This window comes from Rhipicephalus microplus, unplaced genomic scaffold (genome assembly GCF_043290135.1).
Source record: "Rhipicephalus microplus isolate Deutch F79 unplaced genomic scaffold, USDA_Rmic scaffold_13, whole genome shotgun sequence".
Classification (NCBI taxonomy): domain Eukaryota; kingdom Metazoa; phylum Arthropoda; class Arachnida; order Ixodida; family Ixodidae; genus Rhipicephalus; species Rhipicephalus microplus.
The window spans coordinates 17,499,524-17,504,552 of record NW_027464586.1 but is presented as its reverse complement, the minus strand read 5'-3'; positions in this window follow the sequence as shown (position 1 = coordinate 17,504,552).

Sequence of the window (5,029 nt, the reverse complement as noted above, 5' to 3'; positions counted from 1 at the left end):
CAGAAATATAAATTGGGTCGTTCTTCTAGTTCACTAAAACTTAGAGCCTATAAAGTCATAGTTTGTCCTTCTCTTGAATATGCCAGCATTGTGTGGGACCCCCACACAGCTGGTAATATACAGAAAATAGAAAAAATACAACGATTAGCTGCTCGATTTATATACAACCGGTATAGATGTCGCGATTCGCCGTCAGCCCTGTTGCAGGATGCGAACCTCCAACTTTTGGCCGATCGAAGGAAAACTGCACGGCTTAACTTTTTCCGCCTTTTATACTTTTCCAGATCAGGATTGCATGCACCAGATTACATAACACAGGACACAACCAGGTCTTCACGTCATAAACATAGTCGTAGCATTACACCTATATTTGCACGCACTAACATTTACAAGCATTCATTTTTCCCGAGAACTGTCTCTGATTGGAATGCTCTGCCCCATGATTCCCCTATGCTCAACACGCCGAGATGAAACTATACCTTTTTCTTGTTGCTTAAGTCTGCTTCTTTGCCTGTATTTGTCCCTTGTTTTTCACGAATTTTTAATGTACATGACTTTTGTTCTGCAGTGGATGTATACTGCAGCGGAAGTGTATGTATGTAGAAGAATTTTGAACTGTATTGCCCTCTCCTGCATGGACCATACTTGGTCCGCAGTATGTGATAAATAAAATAAATAAATAAATAAATGTATATGGGATATGGCACAACGGGAGCGTTGTCAACAAGGATAAATATACTTATTTTCCAACAGTTTCGGGAGGGGTCCTCCCTTCATCAGGGGATGAGTTATACTGACATGAACTTCCAAACTTCATTGCTGCCGCGTCCCTCTCACCTTGAAAGATGTTTACGAGAGTGAGAGGGAACTAAAGAAGGAAAGAAAAAAAGACGAAAAAAAATAAAAAAGTTAAAAAAGAGGAAGAACCACTGTCAACACTGAGAACGAAAGCAACTGTCCGTGTACGTTTACATACGGTTCTTAGCACGTGCTGTTCAGTTCTCGACGTGTGTCGGGCCACCCAAGATTGTCGCCGCGGTGGCGGCATGGTCCGTGACGGCGTGCGTAAAGAAAGAGTTTCCCCTTAACGGGGTGGTCGGCGTGCGGCGGGCGTAAAGAAAGGTTTTCCCTTCAATGGGTCGGTCGGCTCTTTACCTTTAATCTTCGTCCACTTGATGACCATTGAAGAGAAACGGACGCTGTTGCCATTATCGCTGTTGTCATTATCGCAGTTGCAATCGTTACAGGCAGCAGTTGGTCGTGTTTATCAAATGTGCAAACTTTAGTAGCAGGTGCAGATCCCGTCCCTCATAAGTAAACGACAAACAAAACTAAAGTTAAACAGTGACTCTATGAGTTGACTACTTCTGTAAAACCCGCAAACGCCATCTGTCGGCGTAGTGCAGTCAGCCTTACGTCGGCACTCACGCGCGTCGGACGCAAGAATCATGTGCTCCGTAGGAGCGGCGTTTGCGGCACATACTAGCCGCGGTAACAGGATGACCGAAGACCGAGACACAGGATACGAGATTATTTTGCCACCACTGTCAAAAAACGCGTCGCGCAAAACACTGTGTTTTTTCACGGTGATGTCCGGGGCAGACCGTATCGAGTAGAAGACTTCCGAGGCGCGCACAGACCTACAGGACTCTTGCCGGAGGTGTTGGCACTGGGGGCCTACCAGATAAATCATGTCTGGGCAGTCACCATGAACAACGCGGACGCTACGAGACGCTTGCTGGACGTGAAGGAGCTGAAAGTCAAGGGTCGACACTGCATCATCGTAGACCCCCAGGATCAGCAGGTGCGGCTGCGTCTTCGTTGGCTGCTGTGGGGCGTCAACGATGAAGACGTGCGAACGGCATTGGCGGCTTTCGGGAAGGTTATACATGTCACCCGGGAGCATTGGCGTGTTCAAGGAGTCAGCGACAAGGGGTCAACCAGACGATCTGTGCTTCTTAAGCTCTAGAGTAGCGTGAAGGTTGAAGATATCCCGCATCAAATTAGGGTGGCTGGTGAATTGGCACTTGTGGTTGCACCTGGTTGGCCAATGCAGTGTCCGCGCTGCCAAGGTACCAGCCATGTTAGAAGAGAGTGTAAGGTACCCCGATGCTTGCGTTGTCAGCGGTTTGGCCACAGCGAAAATGAGCGCATGCGCACGTACGCATCGGCTATCGGATCAGCTGAAGGTGAAGACACAGCAGAGTTGGTGATGGCTGCGACCCAGGCTGAAGGCGCGGCGAAAGGCGAAGGTATTGTGGCAAGCCCAAATGCTTCAACATGTACAGCTACGCCGATTGGTGGTGATGAACCGACAGTACAAACAGACATTGTATCTGGGGAGGTTACTCAAGGGCCAGCTGGCCAAACCAAGAAAGGCTTCACAACCACCCCATCGAAGGAGCCTGAGCCGGTAGAATTGACCGAACTTCCAGTGTCGTGCGAGAGTACCAGTGGTGGGGCACCAAGCAAAAGACCCTGCGAACAGTCTGCAGGACGGCGTGGGGTGTCCAATAAAAAGCATGAAGAGGAGCCGCCTGCGAAGGCGAAATCGTTCAGACGCAGCAGCACAAGGCTGCGTCCTAACCCGATATTGGACAAACACTGGCCACCTTTGTCCTCCAGTGACACGGGTCCACCCGGAGGCTCCGAAGATGTCTAGCTCTATGCTAGACGCTGAAGGTAAGCATCATGCCCCGGGCTAACTTCTTCACTGGGTAGACATGGCTTTTGCACCGAAACTTAGAAAGGCAACGTTAAATGTTCAAGGTCTTGCCGCCAAGCGGAAACAGAGCCGAGTCTACAGGCTGCTCGTGGATAATGATCTGGATGTACTAGCTGTAAAAGAAACAAAGTAGACGGTGAGGAAGAGACCCGGGGATTGTGCTGAGGTTTACGGCGCGTTACTACGCAACTGTAAGTCAAGCATTAGGCACGTCTGCAAGCTGTGTTTTGTTCATTAAGACGTTACCGGGTCTGGTAGTGCAAGATACCTTCTCTTGCCCGTCTGGCTGATTGGATTCCCGTGATTTTGTATTCAATAAATGTCAGTGGCGTATAGTGTCTATTTATGCATCAACCGTTTGCTAGGAGCGATCACTTTTTTTCTCGAGCCTAAAGCAGTACTTCACTTTGCAACGGAAATTTGTATTGGTGATTTTAACTGCGTCATCAACGGGCGAGATTGATCAAACGGACGCGCCATTTACGCTAAACCTAGAAAGATTTAAAGAGAAATATTTAGGACGCATGCCGCAAGTGAGTGAGGGAGTGAAAAACGCTTTGGAATTATCTATATCTGCATCTGAAGTTGAACGGGTGATCGATAAGGTAAATCCTGGGAAATCTGCAGGACTGTCACGGGTCCCGTTAATTGGGGAGGCGATCGCCGGGGTAATTCCAAGGGCCGAAGTATCGGCCCCCCGAACCGCAGAAAGCGTGGACAATTTAGAAGTGGTCCTTTTTGGCGTGCCAGCGAACGCCGGCTGTGGCCCAAAGAACAAGTCAGAGCCGACAGTTCATAAACTTACAAAATATATCGTCAATAATGGCAGATCAAAAACAATACACAAGTATGCACACTCCACAATAGATGAGGACAATATGTCACCCATCAAAGAACGTACTACACAGTACAATCAGCCACACTCGAAACAACGGACACAGACAACAATAGGCACTACAATGCAGTCACATGCATCGAACAACCAAGACACTTAAAGACTAAAGAGATAGAAAACCTATTCAGTCCAAAGTTCTTGGAACAAAAGTCTGGATGATACTCTTCCGAGAATCACTCACTCAATGTCCCACGTTGTTGTCGTTCCGCTGTCCCCGAAGTTTCTCTTCCAGGAAACCTCGCCGAAGTTTCTCTTCTAGAAAACCTCGCGTCTTCTATTGGCCACTCTCCAAGCTTCAAACTTCTTCGCCGCAAACACGTCGGCTTCACACACGCAGCTGTTGCCACGCGTCTTCGCTCAATAGCGGTAAACACACACTCTTGCCTGTATCTCGAGTCATCACCCTTCAGGTGGAAATCATCTTCTTCTCCTGCTTTGTCTCTACGGACAAAACCTTCGCAGACTCCCTGGCGGAATCCCTACGCGCTCTGGCGCTAACTTCCGTCTTCTCCTGATCTCTCATCTCGGCTGCTTGATTAAATACCCTCCGCGCGAGATTCCAGAAAGTTCTCATCATTTCGTCGGCGCGATGCGCAGCGAAGGCTGTGGGAAAGCGCGAGACTGTACGAGGGCCGTCCGCGATGGATGACTCAACCCGGCATAACACGCCCCTTTCCATCTAGAAATTTTGAGTGTTTGCTCGGCCGCCGATGTAGGGTGAGGAGGTTCGTCGGCGAAGCCACGCTTCCGAGGGAAGAAGCGAGCGCGCGGGGAGCCTTGAATGTTTGTTTTCTCTTTTTCTTTTTTTATCGTTGACCTCGCGGCGTCACTCCGGTGTTTCGTCGCGAGAATTTGGCGGCGCGCCCTTTTTGAGCGCTCGTTCTGTGACACTGCCCCCCACTTTAAGAATATTATCTCATAATATTCAAAACCACACAAACGAGCGCGAACAGTCACCACACACTTGAAAACTGTAACATAGTCCGTTGCTCATGGCACGTCACATTCACAGTAGATCACTCAATACAAATGTACATTGCAATTCAATCTCACAACGTATGAACTATAACCACAGGTGCATGAGTACAACACTCCATCACATATTCCAGACAATACAAATGTATAAAGTTATCTCATTAAAACAATTACTATACTCACATCATTACTATACATCACGTCACCGTAACAACATTTTGACTCACTGGACTTACAGTTGTGACACAGGACAACAACCACATTAACTTAACATGTAGCACTGTCAAACACATTTCGATTCCTCCTCAACACTTATCCTGTGCATTTCGAACGGCGCTTGCGCCCTTTCTTGCGGCGCTCGCTCAATCTCTTCTTGTGTTTCCCCAGTGTTTTTCGGCGAACCCTTTCCAACGACGGTATCTGAGGCGGCGTCT